This window comes from Clarias gariepinus, chromosome 10 (assembly GCF_024256425.1).
Source record: "Clarias gariepinus isolate MV-2021 ecotype Netherlands chromosome 10, CGAR_prim_01v2, whole genome shotgun sequence".
In the NCBI taxonomy this organism is placed as follows: Eukaryota; Metazoa; Chordata; class Actinopteri; order Siluriformes; family Clariidae; genus Clarias; species Clarias gariepinus.
Window position 1 is genome coordinate 2,772,364 of NC_071109.1, and position 20,137 is coordinate 2,792,500.

A 20,137-nucleotide genomic window follows, 5' to 3' on the forward strand; every position below is an offset into this window, starting at 1 on the left:
AATAGACACTAAGGCCACACCCACTTCAATAAAATAATAGGTACACAGGCCACACCTCCTTTACTGGGATTAGTTGACACTAAGGCCACACCCACTTAAATAAAATTATAGGAACACAGGCCACACCTTCTTCATTGGGATTAATAGACACTGAGGCCACACCCACTTCAATAAAATAATAGGTACACAGGCCACACCTCCTTTACTGGGATCAGTTGACACTAAGGCCACACCCACTTAAATAAAATTATAGGTACACAGGCCACACCTTCTTCATTGGGATTAATAGACACTGAGGCCACACCCACTTCAATAAAATAATAGGTACACAGGCCACACCTCCTTTACTGGGATTAGTTGACACTAAGGCCACACCCACTTAAATAAAATTATAGGTACACAGGCCACACCTCCTTTACTGGGATTAATAGACACTGAGGCCACACCCACTTCAATAAAATAATAGGTACACAGGCCACACCTCCTTTACTGGGATTAGTTGACACTAAGGCCACACCCACTTAAATAAAATTATAGGTACACAGGCCACACCTTCTTCATTGGGATTAATAGACACTGAGGCCACACCCACTCTGATCAAATTATAAATACATAAGCCACACCCCCTTCACTGGGATAAATAGACACTCAGGCCACACCCACTTAAATCAAATTTAAGGTACACAGGCCACACCTCCTTTACTGATATTAGTAGACACTGTGGCCACACCCACTTTAATCAAATTTAAGGTACACAGGGCACACCCCTTTTACTGATATTAGTAGACACTCAGGCCACACCCACTTTAATCAAATTTAAGGTACACAGGCCACACTTCCTCCACTGGGATTGTCAGACACTTAAGCCACACCTCTTTCATGAAGATTAACAAGCCCCGAGGCCACACCTTCTTTATGGTGACTCAAGCCACGCCTTATTCACTGTGACTGAAAGGCACACAGACCACACCCTTGTTACAGGCACTGAAACACACAGGATGTGATACACTGTCACGAAGATCACACATTATTTACCTTTTTCACTGTGATTGACAGGCGCATGATCCGTCTTTCCTCCAAACTGGTTACATAGGAATCTGGACAGCAGATGAAGAATCAGGAAAACGCTTGGCGAAGCCTTGAGCCGAATCCAAAACACGTTTTTTTTTCTCTTTTCCTTTTGTAGTTCGATTATTATGAAATGAAATGTAATGAAATATGATCCATGGGTGCAGAACTGAGATAATATTCAAAACAGAACAACTGGCCTTAACCTTTGTTAGGGCAAAAAGGGGGAATAAAATGTGTCTGTGTTTTTCTGTGTGTGTGTGTGTGTGTGTGTGTTAAAAATACATTATCTTCTGGCCCCGCCTTCTTATAAAATAGTCACCACGGTACCTCAGCAGTGTTATGCCATCACAGTCCCCCTGCACCCCTCTCCTAATGCTAAGAAGAATAATTAGAACTGCAACACTCAGGAGAGAGAGTGTGTGTGTGTGTGTGTGTGTGTGTGTGTGTGTGTGTGTGCATTTTTTTGGATTGTGGGAACTTTAGATGTAGAAGCTCTGCCAGTCCAATGCACCAGAGGATAAATTAAAGCGCAGACCATCACTCCATACTAATGCAGGAGGAGGAGTAAGATGTAGCATCTAGACTGGTAATTAACACAAACACACACACACACACACACACACACAAAAAAAGTATTTTGTGCATAAACCCATATCCCTGTTCGTGACACCTACACACTCACACAGTCACACCAAGTCATATTTTTATATTATTATTTCCGTTTTCTCTCTTTCTCTGTTTCTGAACATTTACATGGAAGTAGAATTGGATAAAAAAGTGCATCATTCATAAGAATAAAAATGTAACTGCTTTCAAAATGAAATAACATACTGCGGGACATGCCGGTAGAGAAAAATAATCAACAGGGAATTCTTTTATTTCTCAATTTATCACATACATAGTGAATTTTAGATCCTAGTTAAATCTCTCTCTCTCTATCCCACCCCCCCAAACACACACACTATTTGAAGACTCCAAGCTCTAATGAATACATTATTAATCATAATAATTGTTTTAAACACAATGCACACCCACACCTTCGTCAGACTTTCATACCTCTCTGTTTTATTTTCTTTTTAGTCACCAAGACTTTTGTTTCCAATCTCCTCCTGAGCCGCACCTGTGGATTTTACAAATGGAACAGCGAGTTTCCCATTTCTCAGCTGCGTTTGCGGGTCACTCCGGCCTTTCTTCCCTCAATTTCACAGCAATTTCGCCCTCCGGAGAAAAAAAAGAAGAAAAAAAAAGGAAAGAAAAAAGTGCCACTTGTTGGAGACAAGAGAAGTTCAGGACCCTATTCATCAGGCCGCTGTTTACTTGATTAAAAAGCGCACAAACATTTGTATTTTCCTGTTTCCGCTCTCCTTTCTTCCTTATTCGTTCAGCCGATGTCGTTTGCTAACTTCTTTTCTTTCGCCCTGGCTCAGCGCTTTCCCCTCGGTGTAATTTGATTGTGTGAAATGACCATGAAGAAATGATTATAGCGGTCGTTATGTGTGACAGACGCTCACTCGTGTTTACAGAAGTGCATTTCCACTGAACTGCTGTTTCAGAGAAACCAGTCGGATCCAAAAGTCTGAGTCCACTACAAGCGACTGTTTTTCTTTCTCCTCCATTAATTTCTGTTTGTTTTGTGCAGACTAAGGATCGACGTGAATTCTAGATTTCTGATTAGCAAGCGAAAAAACATTCCGTATATGAGAATTATCATTATGCATCAATTACTATAACAATGCTTTCAATTTTCCTATGATGTTAGCAGATATACTTGTTTCCTTCTGAAGTTTCTGAAGAACTTCCTTCCCTCATCTGAAAGTTTTCATCAGTTCGTACAAACTGTGGCTTGGAGTCACAGGTACACGGTGTAACCTTGGTGCATCGTTAAGTCGTTGACACCCTGATGGTGAACTGTGGGTTGTTGTTCGCACCCTGCCTTCATGTGTGTCTTTTGGGTCACCCGAGTCAAGGTATGAACGACTGCGAAACCGGCTTTGGAGTGATGAAAGGGACTGCATCGCAAATGCATAATAATTGGTGTCTTAGGTCACCTCCTCTGTTGAGAGAGGGTCGTTTCAATTTGATGCAGATGGCCTCCTTTACTCCTCTTTTAAACCGTCATTTTTCTCTGTCCGGAATGTAGAAATTCCTGTATTCAAAAGACTGACCCTTCATCTTCAGATGCAGATGGACTGCTGAATCTTGTCCGGAGGATCCATCTCTCCTGTGTTGTGCCATGTCTTTGTGAAGGAGTTGGTTGGTCTCTCAAATATACAAATATATGCATTTATCACAGCACTGGACTGCACGCTGTATACTACTGTACATCACTTTGCTTATGTCAGAGCATTTTTTTATGTTTTGGGGTGGACAAGCTTCTGCTTTTCTCCTAAAGCTGGTGGCAGTGCCAATCACTTTGGCACACTAGTCTTTTGTATTTATGACACCTTTGCAAAATGGTGATATCGCTACATTCGCTACATTTCGACATCGCTACATTCCTTTTATTCACGGTGAGGTTGGAAGCTGTTCCAGGATTAGCAACGGTAGCTCATTCCATCATCCTGGAACACTCAGTTACTGGGTTCATAAAGTTTCTTTTTTCCAGTTACTCCAGAAACATATAGAATGACTGTTTTTTTTATTTTTTAGTCAGGATGAAAGAATTGAGCCACACTTACTAGTGCTACAACAGCTCCTTCCAACCTTATTGATAAATGAAGGTAGTGATGTCACTAATGAGACTGGAATATCATGATCTTGCATGATGGAGTCAGAGGTTAAGGCATTGGACTACAGTTCAGAAGATCCCAGGTTCACCAACTCCCTTTGTCCTTGTTGGTCCCTTGAGCAAGTCCCTTAACTCTCAACTGCTCACATGTATAATGAGATGAAATTTTTATTTTTTTTTAAAGTAAGTCGCTCTAGATAAGGGCATCTGCCAAATGCCTAAACGTAATGTAATGTTTCTAAGTACAAAAGACTACCATGCCAAGGTGATTGGCACTGCCACCAGCTCGAGGAAAAAAGGTCACTGACTGCTTACAACAACTGGAGGATGCCAAAGACATCAGGCCACCCTGTAGATATATGGACTCCCCAAATTACACAAGGCAGGAGGCCAACTCAGACCTACAGTATTGGCAGCAGCATCAACTTGCAACATTGCCAAATATTTAACCACCAGTCTAGCCACCACATCACCGCCTCACAGGATTTTGCCAACAAGGTTTAAAAACTTAAACTGGACCCAGATGAAAGGAAATGGTATTCTATATCATACAGCAGTTAGTTCCGAACAAATAATCTGATTGGATGAGACTCATTCCACGAGTGTGATAATAGATGATAAGATCACTGGGATGTTTAAGTCTACACTCAGAAAAGTGAACATGGCTACCAGTTACATGTACTGAAATGTAATATGTGTTTTGTACATAATAATTTCATGTTTCCAAGATGACAATGAATAAATCATGTTGTATTTGCATGAAATTCAACAACTTAACATGTATTAGATTTAATCATGTTGAGATAAACCAAAGAAATCTTGTCACTATGGAAACCGGAAATATCAAATCAAACATTGCGAGAAGACATCGCGAGAAAAGAACACCGTGTGTTGAGAAGACAAACGTTTGGCAGGCATGTGGAAAAGGTAAGCAGGAATTAATTCCCATGTTTCTAAATAGAAACGAAATACTGAACATAAATGTCACCTGCTGTTTAGCGATGTTTAGTCACGTTATTTTGGTTTAGGCTATTTTTTTGTATTTTTAATCACACTTAAAAAACTTGCGGGTAATATGCGCATGCTTAATCTGCGGTTCGGTTCTGGTTTCGGTCTGTTCTCATGAGTTGTGAAGCGAGGGGAACAAAGTGTAAATATTGTTCCTAAATTAAGTATTATGAATAGTAATTGAATCTATCTCTGTTTTTTTTGTTTTGTTTTTTTTTTACAGCAGTTTGTGAGTAAAACTGTCCTGTCTGCATCAGACTTCAGGAGTTTCTTGACCAACCGTCTCTAAGGGTCATATTTAAAAGTCATAACGTACAGTTATAAAGTATAAAATGTTTCCGTTGGTGATTAATTTTTTTTCTATGATTAATACGTCTTTGTGGGGTTTTTATGTTTTGTACATCTTTTCAAATTGAGACCACATTTGTAAGTTGCTGCTGGTGTGAAATAAAAATCTCTGTTTTATCCAGTTTGTCTTCTGCTTTCTTCCTTCACAGAATTCTGTTGACCAGGGCTTGAAATTTAAATTTACTTGAGTTAGATCAACTTAATTTACAACTGAAAAATGTGTTGTACCAACGCTATTCATTTATGTTAACAGTATTAAATTATGTTGGACGCAGCTGTAATAAATAAGTTAAATGAACCTAATAAAATTAATTTGACTGAACCTAAGAACATTAAGTTGGGCCAACAAAATTACTTAATGCTGAAAGAGAGCCATTAAATCAGGTGGAAATTCTTTCCACAATTTAATTATGTTCATTTAATAAGTTATTTTTTTTTAAATGTACATATTTACCGCTCCAGATTACAGGTGCTCTAATAATCACTAATTATACTGATTACTGTGTAATTAGTGTGTCTCAGCGTGGGTAAGAGTAGGTCTGTACGGTCCGCAGTACTGAGGAGAGAGCAGCTGCCTGACAAAACCCACATTCACACACAGTCACAGAAGCACTTTCAGTAAGGACACACATCTGATAACGTTATGGCGTCTTAAACCACACGCCGTCATCACTTTTAAGTCGTTCTGAATCCCCCCTGTGTTTTGTTTTGTTTTTTTATTTATGGCTATTGTGAGCTATACAAAGATAACTAGCTTCTAACACAAGGCTGAATCCCAAATCCCTCTCTATCCCCTGATCAAGGGCACTACTTGGTACATAGTGTAGTTTCCCATACTAGCTTTCCATTTAACACTTTTGGGATTCAATTTCGGAAGTTAATGGAGATGATATTCTAAAGTGGAATAAGTGGAAATATAAAGAGAATCTTACATTAGCTACATGACTGTCCACCATCTCCATGGTTTACTAACCTCATGGCTACGTAAAGCCGTTTGTGATTATTTTGTTCCACCAGGCGCAGAAAGATGTGTGTTAGTGGAGCAAAATAACTGAAAAATAACATTTTTATTTACCTTTAATAGATGTATAATTTTGGTATTAATGTGTGAAGTTAATAGGATGTTGTCATTTATTAACATAATGTTATCTTAAGTTATCTTAACTCTTTTTTAATGTTAAATAGGAAAAGTCTGCAAAATCAACAGCATTGGTGTAACCCAAATTATTTATCATAATTTGAGTTATTTAAACCTGTTTCAGTCATATTACTAATTAGAGATTATATTTGCTTTTCTTTAGTTTTACTCTGATCCATTGTAAAATCGATTCAAGTTTTAATAAACGCTGGACTTGAAACTTGCGTCTCTTAACTTTGTAGTGGATGGAGTTTAGCTTGCTGTCAAACTTCATAAAGGGAAAATGTGAAGGGAGGACATTACAGCTGTGATATCTTCAGTATTTAGGCCGTGCCCTCATGCCTATGACGGCATCACAGCCACACTGATATCAAGCACAACAGCAATCGCTCTCGTGTGATATTGCTTAAATATCACTTCGCTCTTCACACGAATTCCCTCAGCTGAGGCAGTGAGATCCATAAGACACCATCTACTGCAAGAAAACACATTATCTGACATAACCATCCCCACAGCAGACCACAAGAGTGCTCTACTCAGCATCTGCCTGACTGACACTTATTTCTAATAAAATAAGGATCTTTACAGACGGAGAACCAGCTGTGCCATGGGTTCACCTGTATCCGCTTCTGTGGCCTTCTGTTGGGTCCTTTCACAGAAGCTCCTGGTTCAGGTGTGTGGATGTTATCTGGGTCAAGATCCGAGAGGTTACACACATCACATCACATCACATTACATCAATGCTGTGGTCAGTAACATCACGTTTACAGTGGAGGATGTGCTGTACACATCAAAGGGGGCAGAAGTTGAACAGATGCAGATCAATATGTACTTTTTGACTCTCAGCACCCTCTGGAGCAGAAACTGGCACTGATCAGAAATCCTACATCACTGAGCTCAGAACATGCCTACCAGGATGGAAGGAAAGGAAAAGAAACACAAACCCATCAAGGAATCGCTCAGAAGCTCAAAGGTCGACAAAAAAAACAAACAAACAAACACATTACACCTGTAAAGTTCTTCCAGATGAACAGAGCAACATTGGCGTGCCATATGTTGCTGGAGTATATTAAAATCTCAGGACAAGTTTCAACAAATAGAAGATCCCTGTACATTTCAAATCCAGCAACACACTGGAGAAGAAGAAGAAGAATTCAGCAGAAGGATCAAACACCCAGGTATAATCAGAGGGATGTAATACAATGAGCGTTCAAGTCAAACGGGACATTTGCTTCTGCAAACTTATTATATACTCTCTTTATTTCTCTATAGTCTCCTGTTACACTAATGCACCTATTTCAGTGTTTCCAGTGTGCTTGCACACTATCAAGATAGAAAGTTTTCTCAGTTCACCATAGCCACAATCTCTGTATGTGTATAATTATTATACAGTGGCTTGCAAAAGTATTCGGCCCCCTTGAACTTTTTCACATTTTGTCACTTTACAGCCACAAACATGAATCAATTTCATTGGAATTCCACAAAATACAAAGTGGTGTACACGTGAGAAGTGGAACGAAAATCATACATGATTCCAAACATTTTTTACAAATAAATAACTGCAAAGTGGGGTGTGTGCATAATTATTCAGCCCCCTTCGGTCTGAGTGCAGTCAGTTGCCCATAGATATTGCCTGATGAGTGCTAATGACTAGAGTGCACCTGTGTGTGATTAATGTCAGCTGCTCTGTGACGGCCTCAGAGGTTGTCTAAGAGAATATTGGGAGCAACAACACCATGAAGTCCAAAGAACACACCAGACAGGTCAGGGATAAAGTTATTGAGAAATTTAAAGCAGGCTTAGGCTACAAAAAGATTTCCAAAGCCTTGAACATCCCACGGAGCACTGTTCAAGCGAACATTCAGAAATGGAAGAAGTATGGCACAACTGTAAACCTACTGAGACAAGGCCTAAGACAAGGCCACCTACCTAAACTCACAGGCTGAACAAGGAGAGCGCTGATCAAAAATGCAGCCTAGAGGCCCATGGTGACTCTGGACGAGCTGCAGAGATCTACAGCTCAGGTGGGGGAATCTGTCCATAGGACAACTATCAGTCGTGCACTGCACAAAGTTGGCCTTTATGGAAGAATGAAAAGAAGACAGCCATTGTTAACAGAAAACTATAAGAAGTCCCGCTTGCAGTTTGTCACAAGCCATGTGGGGGACACAGCAAACATGTGGAAGAAGGTGCTCTGGTCAGATGAGAACAAAATGGAACTTTTTGGCAAAAATGCAAAACGCTACTGTATGTGTGGCGGAAAACTAACACTGCACATCACTCTGAACACACCATCCCCACTGTCAAACATGGTGGTGGTAGCATCATGCTCTGGAGGTGCTTCTCTTCAGCAGGGACAGGGAAGCTGGTCATAGTTGATGGGAAGTTGGATGGAGCCAAATACAGGGCAATCTTGGAAGAAAACCTCTTGGAGTCTGCAAAAGATTAGAGACTGGGGCGGAGGTTCACCTTCCAGCAGGACAACGACCCTAAACATAAAGCCAGGGCAACAATGGAATGGTTTAAAACAGAACATATCCGTGTGTTAGAATGGCCCAGTCAAAGTCCAGATCTGAATCCAATCGAGAATCTGTCGCAAGATAGCCCCATACTGCTACGCCGCATCAGCTCGGCCATTATTCTCGCTCGGACAGCTACCGGATGTTTACATGGCGCGTCCACCGGAAGTTCCGCCCCCCTGGTGCGTGCTACTAACCCGTCCGGCTGCGCTTTGGGCACTAGCAACCTAGCTAAACCGAAACTACCACGCAGAGTCCCGTCCGCGAGATTCAGTACCGCACCCCACCTTTCCAAAATGTCTAATCCCAAGATACAATCATCCTCGATATCCGCCACAAAGAATGGGTGAAAAAGAATGATTGCACCTACTTGTATTCGCACTGTGCGACAGGCCCGTATCCTCAAATAACTCTCCGACACGGTGCGAATGTTCACGGCCGGGTCCGGCAGCACACGACCGCGCTCTCCACGCTTCAACAATCCCCCGCGCAGCAGCGAAACTGTAGAGCCGGTGTCCACGAGCGCCCGCAGCGAAACTTTGTCCAGGCCGCAGTCCACGTAGACCCCCGCGCGATTTCCGACACGTCCCGACCGGAAGTTAAATCCGGCAGTTGGGGAAACAAAGATGGCTGTGGGAGGCGGTTTCCCCTCGGCGCCCCCCGAAGCTAGTTTAACGGCTGCTGGGGTACGCTGTCCTCCGGCCGGAAACGTTGCAGCGGTATCCCTGGGCTTGGCGTCGTCGGGTAGCCCTGTCCCCGGATAGGTTCACCTACCCAGCGGCCGCGAGCCACCGAAGATCGCTCGGCTCTCTCGCCGCGGTGTTCACCCGACGCCGGTGCCGCTAACCGGAGGTGCTCGCGAAGCCGGTACGGCCGGATTCCCCGAAGGAACGCGCGACGAGCTAGCTCTTCCTGCTGGCCGTGTCCGAAATCCGGGTAGCCCTGGCGCGCGAGGGATCGCAGGTCCATGGCGAACGCCCCTAGTGGCTCAGAGGCGCTCCGCACGCGGGTTGCCAGCTCCTCGCCCGCGGCCTCGTTACGGTCTCCTGCGCTGAAACGGAAACAGAGCGACTGCTGCAGCTTTAACCAGTCGTCCCGCTCATCAGCCCGGAGATCTTGCAACGCCCGCAGCGCGTCACCCTCCAACGAGAGGGCCACCCGGACGGCTGTTTCTGCCGGGGACCAGCCCGTGAATTTGGCGGCTAGCTCTACCTGGGCGATGAACGGGGTCAGGGGTAGCTCAGTGGTTAAGGCATTGGACTACGGTTCAGAAGATCCCAGGTTCAAACCCCACAACCACCAAGTTGCCACTGTTGGGCCCTTGAGCAAGGCCCTTAACCCTCAACTGCTCAGATGTATAATGAGATAAAAATGTAAGTCGCTCTGGATAAGAGCGTCTGCCAAAATGCCTAAATGTAAATGTAAATGAACGCGTGGGGATCGCCGGCGCCGTTGAAGGCCGGCAGGCGCAGCTGTAGGTCGCTTCGCTGGCGGACGGGGCACGGAGCTGTAGCTTGCTCCGGTGTCGGCGCCGCGTTACTGGAGGAATCCTCCCCGAGGTCCAATACCGGAACCTGGAACGCGCCATCAGGGAGGGTCTTCTTCCTCCTCAGCTGCTCCGCTACTCGGCGGCCTATTTGGATCCTCCGGATTTCCTCCGGGATGCGCTCCAACTCGCGACTCTCCATAATCCCACTTCTGACACCAATGTGGCGTTTTTATCGCCTGAAAGGATGGTGGAGAGAGGAGTGAGCTTATTTTGCTGCCCAATGCAAATGGCTGGGAGTATTTTATTATGTAGCACGATCTCACAACACGAACACATGAGACGGCTCAAAAGAACACCCCTATCACACATACCCTGGCTGAAGCCACTAAACCAAACACCTTTCCCCAACACGGTGAACACATAACAGTCCCTCCCGCAAAGCATGATGGTTATTACCCGAAACCCCGCCCACGCCACAGTATTGACTCAGGGGGCTGAATAATGTTTGGAGTCATGTATGATTTTCGTTCCACTTCTCACGTGTACACCACTTTGTATTGATCTTTCACGTGGAATTTCAATAAAATTGATTCATGTTTATGGCTGTAATGTAACAAAATGTAGAAAAAGTTTAAGGGGGCCGAATACTTTTGCAAGCCACTGTAGCTAATGTTATGGCTGTACCGATAAATGATTGGCTGATGGAGGCATACAGTAAGCAGGGTTAAAGGTATTCCTATTAAAATGGCGTAACCACATGTGCATTATTAAGTTCCTGGAGTGTGGTGTGTCACTGAACAAGACAGTATTTTTAAAATGACATGAAAGTGTTTTCTTTTTCTTAGCTAAATGTTAAACAGAAGCTTCGACACAACATTTTAATTACAGAGAATCCTCAAATTAACTTTTTTCAGGAAAAGATGTTCAGGTACCGGGGAAACAAATTAAACAAGATGTTATTAAGAGACTGAACCAATTACAGCAAGTATCATTAAGCCCTGTTTATCTTCATGATGGACCATGATGGGTCTCTCTCTCTCTCTCTCTCTCTCTCTATCTTATTTAAAATTCCTCCATTTTCTTTTTAGACCATCCTTCGCTTTCTTTTTCTATCCGTGAAGCTGAAATTGCCAACATCACAGTCCATCTTATGTGAGCTCTGGATCTACTTTGAAGTTCTTTTTCTTCTTTCTTTCTTTTTTTTTCCTTTTTTTCTTTCAGTGACTGACTTGAATGAAAGCGTCTGGTTTTGATCAGCCGTATGACATGTTAGGCCCTGCTCCGCTTTGATGAAGTGGCCGAGAATGATGGGAGATTTAAAAAAAAAGAAAATAAAATAACGTCCCGGTGCGCTGAGAATGTCGTAGGTGTGATGAGTCTTGACCTGCATGTTAAAAAAAGAGAGAGAATAAGAGAAAATGAAACAGACAGATGGACAGATGGAGGGCGAGTTGTGACAGGTCAGCGTGTCCAGGGTAGAACGAGACGCATTCAGAGCAGCCGCTGAGAGACAGAATGGAGATGAGGAGAGGGTTATAACCGGGACTGACATCCTGCCGAGGCTGAGCGACATTCTGAACTGTCCAGGAATTTCAATAATTTTTAATTTAAGGCTGTAATATCTGTAATGAACACAAAAAAAAAACACAACGTTAATGCAGTACAGAGACAATACAATGTGCTCGTGCTGTCTTGACATTAACATCAATTCATTATTCTTGATGTAGCACTGATGATTTCCTGGGATTTTTTTTTTTTTCAGAGAAGAACAGCCAGTCTGGTTCCAGTTCATATTAAAATTAAATAATCACTCTTTACACTCACGATGAGCCGAAAAGCAGCTCGTTCTGAACCTTCATGCTGATGAGCAACAACATCAGGTTCCATTCTTTACAATGTATTACACGATTTGGAAGAATTGTTCTTTCAAAAAGCAAAAGATTAACTTTGTAGGCCACACTATATATCTGTAATTCTGTATAATCTTCTCTGCATCTATTGAAATGTAGCTGTGTACAAGGACACAAACAGTGTTTTATTTTCATCCTCTTTTGCATTCTTCTTCTTTTTTTTTTGTCCATGTATGCCTACAGCGACCTTGAGTGTCAGAAATACTTGGAAACTAATGTACCATATCATTCTATTATTATGCTTATAATGCATAAATGTTGCATTTTTTATATATAACAATATGTTTAGCAAATCCACCATGACCCTGACCGGGATAAAAAGCTTACTGAAAATGAAGGATAAAAGACTGGTGCAAATCATATTACTTAGAGGATACAGAAATGATAGATTGGTTTTAGATAATAATAGATTTGCATTCGGCAAGTGTCGAATGGAAAGAAAAAAAGGAATAATTCTACAATCTGTTGTACCCTGGACTCATAAAGTTCCCAATAAATAAATAAACGGAATTTCTTTAGACGAATAATTCAATTCAATTCAATTCAATTTTATTTATATGGCGCTTTTAACAATGGTCATTGTCTCAAAGCAGCTTCACAAAAACGAAAAAAAAAAAATCATTAAAAAATAATAATTAAAAAAATAATAATAATTAAAAAAATAAAATAATAATAATAATAATAATAATAATAATAATAAAGTGTGTATGTGTGAGAAATGTGTCTAGATAATAATGAGATGAATGAATGAAATGTCTCTGATGAGCAAGCCAAGGGTGACGGCGACAGTGGCAAGAAAAAACTCCCTGAGATGGTAATAGGAAGAAACCTTGAGAGGAACCAGACTCAACAGGGAACCCATCCTCATCTGGGTGATAACAGATAGAGATGATATAACATCATGTGTGTTATGCAGCTAAAAGTACAATATAAGAGAAATTTTTTAAATTAACATGAAGTCCAGTTCAGCATAGGGAGTCAGTAGGTGCAGAGGGCAGATGGGGTCTGGATCACTGGGAGCACAGGAGCAGGATGTGTAGCTCCAACCATCATAAAGCAGAATCCAGCTGGAGCAGGTCCTTCTCTGGATGCCTCAGGATCCTCGCAGGGTTGGCCTTTGTCTACTGAAGCTGGTACAATCTCCAGATGCCTCGGGATGGGTAGAATAACAATGGGATTTTAGGGAACTTTTGATTCTAAATACGTTCTATAGATTTTGTACTTAATTTTCCATAGAGTTTTTACTTTGTTCTATAGAACTCTGTGGACCTGCAATGGGACTCTTTAGAACTTGACACTATGACACCGATGCCCTATAGACTTTTGACTTAGTTCAATAGTATTCTTGTGTTGAAGTTTGTCTGTAGAAGTTTTTTTTTTTTCAGTACTTTAGTGTTCTCTTATTTCTACACCACTATAAAATATCCGCACAGGATTACACAAGAGATCTTCTTGTCCATGTCAATTATTTATAAATCATCTCTCAGCCTTTTATGGATAATAGATTCCCTTTAATTCTCCATTTGCATCTCGTGAGATCTGCCTATGGACGGGTTTAGATTAATCAGAGGAAAGCCTGCGGTCATTTCTTTGTTCGTGCCCATTCCACTGTTTTTCAGGTGTAGTGTTGGCGTTCGGTATGTTATTATCTCATGATTTTATTTTAACAATAGTTCAGAAAAAGTTCAGCCTGATTGAGTAATTAGAAACGAAGCCATTGGAGACGTAGTGAATCATGACCAAGTTTATTCTTATATAATGCTTTGGATTGGGAGAGGAGGTGCGAGGAGGTTCTCTGGTGGATGATTTGTTAGAATTTGGTGCTTTTACTGTCAGGGGACCAGCAGTTTGAACCGGGTGCTAGTTTATGTCTTTTGTTAGTGTCGGTTCAGAGCCTGGCTTTGTTTGACCATGGGTTAGAGAGTCACCTTATTATATCACTGTATACACCTCTGTACGTCTCTTTTTCCCAGCAACGTTAGTCAGCAATGCTAACAGCAATACTAGCACTAACGGCAATGCTAGAGGCAAAAAAACATGCTAGCGGAAAAATTGTTAGCAGCAAGCACAAGAACAAAAACAATGGCGAACTTCAGCATGGCGTTGTGTCCTCCTGGCTTTATCACTAAGTGTTAGTGCCGCCATGGAACTGTTTGTTTCCAGTCAGTCTGAAAACAAAGAACTGATGCGAAATTGGAGCACCGGCTCCAAAACTAGCTCCAGAACCACCTTGGTGGAAAAGATTAAGGTATTAATGCTGGTTCCAAACCTTTTCCTCCCTAACCCATCACTTAACCCTTTCTACAGAACCTTATTTGTCCTTATAATACTTGAGTAATAAAGTTCTACAGGAGTTTAATTGTCTTTCCTGTAGTCATATGATAGGAATTCTTCAGACCATTCTTGAGCGAGAGTTTCCAGAGTTCTGATCTAAACACATTTCAGTGTGATGAGGCTGAGACATAGTTATAGACACATTAAACCCTACTGGTCACTACATCGCCCCAAGTCATCTTTACATCACTAGGTTGCATCTGTCCATCCATCCTTCTGTTAAAAATATTAATATTTTTTTATTTTATGATATCTTATGAATGAATCATTAAATGCTTGTCGGATTTATCTGCTGCTCTTAAGACGAACCGATTAGATTTTGGAACTGATCCATACAGGGTCAAGGTGACAGCAAGGTCAAATGTTGTAGCTGGTGGATGTATTCTGCTTACTGAGACTGGCATTAAGTTTGTCTACTTGTATTAGATTTTATTTATAAATCCATCATAAGACGTCCAGTGTGTCTATTAATTTTTATAAATATTATTCAATTAAAAAAAGAAAAGGTTAATTTCTCCTTTTATACACAGATAATTGATGAGCACAAGATAACTCCGGACTGAAGGATCTGGATTTCTTTACACTGATCTGTGACTTTAGATGTTTAAATATTCAACTGTATGTAGTGATATAATTAGCCTGGATGAAAACACAGTGACCTCTGAACTCTACAGAAAACACACATCATGACGATTTCAGCTTTGCAGAAACTAAATTATTTCAAAAATCATCTGTTATTGTCACTGAATGGAACAATGCAATGAATAGATTTTTTATTTAGTTTTCTTGTCTCTGCAACATGGTGGTTTAGCAGTTAGCTCTGTCGCCTCACACCTGCAGGCTTGAGGTTTGTGTTTCCTCCATGCACTTTGGTTTCCTCACACAGTCCAAAGAAATGCACTTTACGCTGATTGGTGTTTGCAAACCGTCCACAACGTCTGACTTGGTGCGTGACTGCATGTGCTTGTGCACTGTGATGAAATGTTTTGGCACCCCATCCAGGTCGTCTTGTACCCCAAGTGCCTTGGAATGACCTCTAGGTTATTAAGCAATTTTGATAAAATGTGAATTAATGTTTTACTCGGAAACATTACAGCCCAGACTTTGAGCTTTAAAAAAAACTTTAAAGCATCTTTTCGCTGACCATGCAAAATGGACACACACACACACACACACCGAAGGAGAGATTCTTTTTATTATTTCCCCTGTATATATATACAGCATATAATTACAAATTTCTTTAAACTGATTTTTTTTTCTTTTTTTTTTTATCTTCAAGGTTTTTCATCCTGGCTACCCTTTATTTGTTTTTTAGAAAAATATAAAAGGAAATGAAATATTAATCTATTTCAGTGTATTTCATCCTGAGTGATGTGAGTGTGACTTTAATGTTTAATCAGTTTCTGTGTACGTGAGAGTCGTGTGTGTTCTGAGCGTTCTCTGGGAATAAAGTGTAAAATATTAAACGCGTTTGCATGGAAAGCAGACTAGATTAAACATCTCGTGAAGGGGACTGACTTCTGTGGGTTGTCTTATTTAACAAGTATATCTTGCTCCTGAGATGTGTTTGCTAGACGTGTTAGCTCACTAGTCCCACCCATTTATAGCGCCTTCGCTCTGAGTCGATGTTCACTTGCTTGTTTCAGATCGTTTATTCACTTCCACTTACTAAATTTACTTTGAGATGATAGTGTTCATTAATTTCCTTATATTCAAAATAAAAAAAAAAACACTTGCTAGTTTCTGTTTATTTGTCTGTCTTTCTTCTTACTTGCTACTTTCCTTTATGTGCCATTTTTTCCTTTCATTAATTACATCAGGACTACCTTACATTTACATTTAGGCATTTGGCAGACGCTCTTATCCAGAGCGACTTACATTTTTTTATCTTATTACACATCTGAGCAGTTGAGGGTTAAGGGCCTTGCTCAAGGGCCCAACAGTGGCAACTTGGTGGTTGTGGGGTTTGAACCTGGGATCTCACGAACTGTAGTCCAATGCCTTAACCACTGAGCCTATCTTGCTTCTTTAGGAAGTGAATTTGGATGAATCATGTGTGATTGGTGTGTACGGTGGCCCTAGAAGTTAAAAACATAAATAATAAATACAATTGCAGCAGTACAGTGTTAATGCATGTGTTGGACTAAGGTTCAGAAGATCCCAGGTTCAAACCCCACAACCACCAAGTTGCCACTGTTGGGCCCTTGAGCAAGGCCCTTAACCCTCAACTGCTCAGATGTGTAAAGAGATAAAAAATGTAAGTCACTCTGGATAAGAGCGTCTGCCAAATGCCTAAATGTAAATTATTAATGCGTTACTAGTTTTTAACAAAAATTAATTATATGACAAGTTTGCCCCCATTGGCTTCCCATAATCCCAGCCTGGTTACCAGCTGTGTGTGATAACGGCACATTTAACACGGATAATAAGATGACTGAGGAAACATAACAAGGTGCAGTGTGGATAAAACCCAAGCTGCTTGAACTTGCCACAGGTTTTATGCCCGATGCCTAAATCATAAAAACCCTCCCATGTTATCCGGGCTTGGGACCGGTATGGTATCCAGTGGCTGGGGTTTGGATGTTGGTTAGGAATTGAACCCAGTCCTTCCACATGGCAGTCGAAACACCTACCACAAAGCCGCCATGTGATAACTTATATTGTGACCTCCTTTTCTGAAATAGTTGTTCAACTGTCCTGTTTTCTGAAGGGGCGTGGCTCAACAGCAGGTAATTAACATACACAGAAGGAGTGTAAAACAATGCATTATTTGAGGGGCATTAACACACACGCATACAAACAGAAAAGGTTATGCTCTTATTGAATATCACATGCTAAAGCACCCTGCGTCCAATCAGAAAGGTTCTTGTGACTGGCACTTTCCATTCTGAGTTGTGTTTTTGATTTGTTAAGGATCACTATACTGTAGGTGAAGGGTAAAGTTTCTTTTCATGAAGTTTAGCTCCTCCCAGTTGACCCTGATAAGCGAAGAGAGTTCATTAGAAGTAAACAGTTTAAACCGAGAGACGCCCGTAGAGCTTCGTATGCTGGTTAAACTTCAAAGACTATCTCTAAGAACCTGATCCGAGTTGTTTAAAATGATGCGCATCGCTGGAACATCGCCACAGCATGTGTTTCTCTGACCTTGCATTGTTCCTGACGCATAATGAGAAAGCGTCAGGCGGCTCGTGGCAGCATGGCCGCCCGCGAATCTATCAGTGCAATTAGATTGGCTTTAATAAGAGGTCATGAGGTGGAGAAACCATAAGATTATTCCACATACCTCCGGGATCGAGCGTAATTGTTTATGAAACTGTGTTCAGCACTCGTAACATCTCATTTGGGGATGCCTCGCACCGTCTGCCGAAATGAAAGCATAATAGAGTCTTTAAGAGGATCAGTATATGTTATTTAACTGTAATGAAGTGCATTGATTCGGTCTTTTCAGGAGAGCACGTCTCTGATTGAATTTTGCATTAATGAATGGAGTTTGTTGTTGATGGCAATGTGTGTGTGTGTGTGTGTGTGCGTGTGTGTGTGGGTACGTGTGTGCACAGAGAGGTTCACCGGCTGAACCTTAATTGAGTCTCTCTTTGTTTTGTCTCCTCTGCTTTTGTTCTACTCCTTTATCCTTGGAAAAATAGAGACTTTAATATCGCAGCACAAGAGATACAGTTTAACCGAATTCGAGCACATTATTCAGAAATGAACAATTCTAAACAGATAGGAATACAGATACCATAGAAAGTCTGCTATTGATTTGGATCATCTATTTCTTTTTTTCTTTAGAGCCGGTTGAGATTAGAGTCTAACGCTACACTCACATTACAAGCCATGTTGCTCAATTCAAATTATTATTTTTTTTTTTGGTCAGATTGGATTTGCATGTCATAACGGTTCACGGTCATAATGAAGAAAAAAAAATCGCATTCTAACATCCTCTGAAAGCCGGCATTTGTTTTAAAATGTAGCATGAGTTTGTTGAGGTTATCTACTGAATGCGATTTTAGCAAAAATATGCTTGAGGTTTTGTTCTGAAGGACGGCGAGCAGCTAGTTAGTATTTGTTGACGTTCAAAGGAGGGAAGAAATCCAAAACCCTCGCTTTAGCTGTTTTATCAGCGGTTGCTAGCACTGTTATGAAATTAACCGCTATGAATGAGCTACGCATGAACAGAGCCAAGAGATCGCATGAAAAAATGTTAATCATATTTCGAACCACTCGCTCACCTGTGTGTACTGACGTGCCCTGACCTTTCCACATCACGCGTGTGTATGTGCATGTACACGTCATGATTCTTACACTGAAGAAGAACAAGAAGACCCTGTTATCCTCCTCACTCTGCTGACTTCACACTAATCTAACCCACATTGATTGGACTTCCTGTTTAATTACTACAATTGCTGTAATTGAGTTGTAATCTTAACGAGAGCTTTTGTATTTAACAAGAGTTTTTGTGAGCGAATGTATTGGCACGGTCACTATCAGGTTGGGTTCACAGTCAGGTCACGCAGATTTCTGTTCACCTGCTGCGTGAAGTAAAACAACAAAAAACAAGTACAATGAAATAAACGTCTAACTAGTTGTGTGATCATGTAAAATTGTGTTGAATCACACTCTGTCTCACTCTGACCTTGCTCGATCCTCTTTCCCAGACTGCAAATGGCATTCTTGTATTTCAAATTGATTTATTTGGTGCTTAAACTGTAAAACTCTAGTGAGATTTACAGTATGATCTAAAGTCATTGTAGAAAAACTGTGGTCTTGTTCTGTCCAGTTTCAGTCATTTCTCTGCTGAGAGAAGTAAAACCTGATGTGGTCTTTTGCTCTAATAGCAGGTCAGCATCAAGGTTCAAGGTTTTGTTGATGCTTTTCTGCTTGCAATAGCTTTAAAATGTAGTTATTAGAATTCCCATAGCCTTCCTGTCTAAGGGATTTAGCTTATGATCCAGTAAAAACTAACTCAATGTAAGTTGCTCAGCAGGAAGCCTATAGATAGAGATAGATGGATGGATGGATGGATGGATAGATGGATAGATGGATAGATAGATTGATTGATTGATTGATTGATTGATTCCAAAGGAATCAATTCATTATGACCCCTGACAGGTCAAGTGAACAACACTGATCACTGGTTAATGAATCATATGCACTCAGGGCTCACCCACGCCCTCAGAGACCAAAGGCCAGGCCCGTCCGGTCCGATCACACAGAAAAGCCAGTGCACCAAAACTTGCTGAAAAAAGTCAATGCTGGCCACGATTGGAAAGCACCAAAACTCCCAGAGTAACACAACCCACCCCGTGCGGGGCCCAGCAGGCAAAGAGCCCAAGGCCACAGACTCAGGTCACAGACCCAGCCTCCAAACTTTCCAGATCTCAGTCTGATGAGCACCCATGGTGCAAACACTGGCACTCAAAAGCATACCTCCATCCTGGTGCAAGACACCGCAGCATACATCCAGAGGCCCTGAGGAACCCATGCCCCCATGGCGTCAGAGCTACAGTACCTGGGTGGTACAAGGGCAACCCAAATCCTAGGTGGTTTTAAACGTTAATGGTTAATGGTACTGTAATTAGGCTGTTATTTCAT